The following is a 533-nucleotide window of genomic DNA, read 5'->3' as shown; positions in this document are numbered from 1 at the left end:
TTGAGTCAAACAGAACTTGGCCGGCAGGTACAGCTGCCCATGCAGCTTCAACACGATACCACAGTTCATCAAGAGTAGTGACTGGCTTATTGTTACGAGCCAGTTACTCGGCCACCATTGACCAGACGTTTTCAATTGGTGAGAAATCTGGAGAATGTGCTGGTCAGGGCAGCAGTCGAACATTTTCTGTATCCAGAAAGACCCGTACAGAACCTGCAATGACCGAGCGAGGTGGTGCAGTGGTTAGCACACTGGACTCGCATTCGGGAGGACGACGGTTCAATCCCGTCTCCGGCCATCCTGATTTCGGTTTTCCGTGATTTCCCTAAATCGTTTCAGGCAAATGCCGGGATGGTTCCTTTGAAAGGGCACGGCCGATTTCCTTCCCAATCCTTCCCTAACCCGAGCTTGCGCTCCGTCTCTAATGACCTCGTTGTCGACGGGACGTTAAACACTAACCACCACCACCACCACAGAACCTGCAACATGCGGTCGTGCGTTATCTTGCTGAAATGTAGGGTTTCGCAGGGATC

The 533-nt window shown here is 52.0% G+C and overlaps 1 non-coding gene across 1 annotated transcript; it reads left to right on the top strand.

Annotated features, from left to right (window-relative positions):
• Positions 1–225: 225 nt before the first annotated feature.
• Trnaa-cgc (transfer RNA alanine (anticodon CGC)) lies at positions 226–298 on the top strand. The gene has a single exon. It is a non-coding gene; the product is annotated as a tRNA-Ala (tRNA).
• The last annotated feature ends 235 nt before the right edge of the window (positions 299–533 follow it).

Source organism: Schistocerca serialis, chromosome 4 (genome assembly GCF_023864345.2).
Source record: "Schistocerca serialis cubense isolate TAMUIC-IGC-003099 chromosome 4, iqSchSeri2.2, whole genome shotgun sequence".
NCBI classification, from domain to species: Eukaryota; Metazoa; Arthropoda; class Insecta; order Orthoptera; family Acrididae; genus Schistocerca; species Schistocerca serialis.
This window is presented reverse-complemented; position numbering and strand designations above follow the sequence as displayed.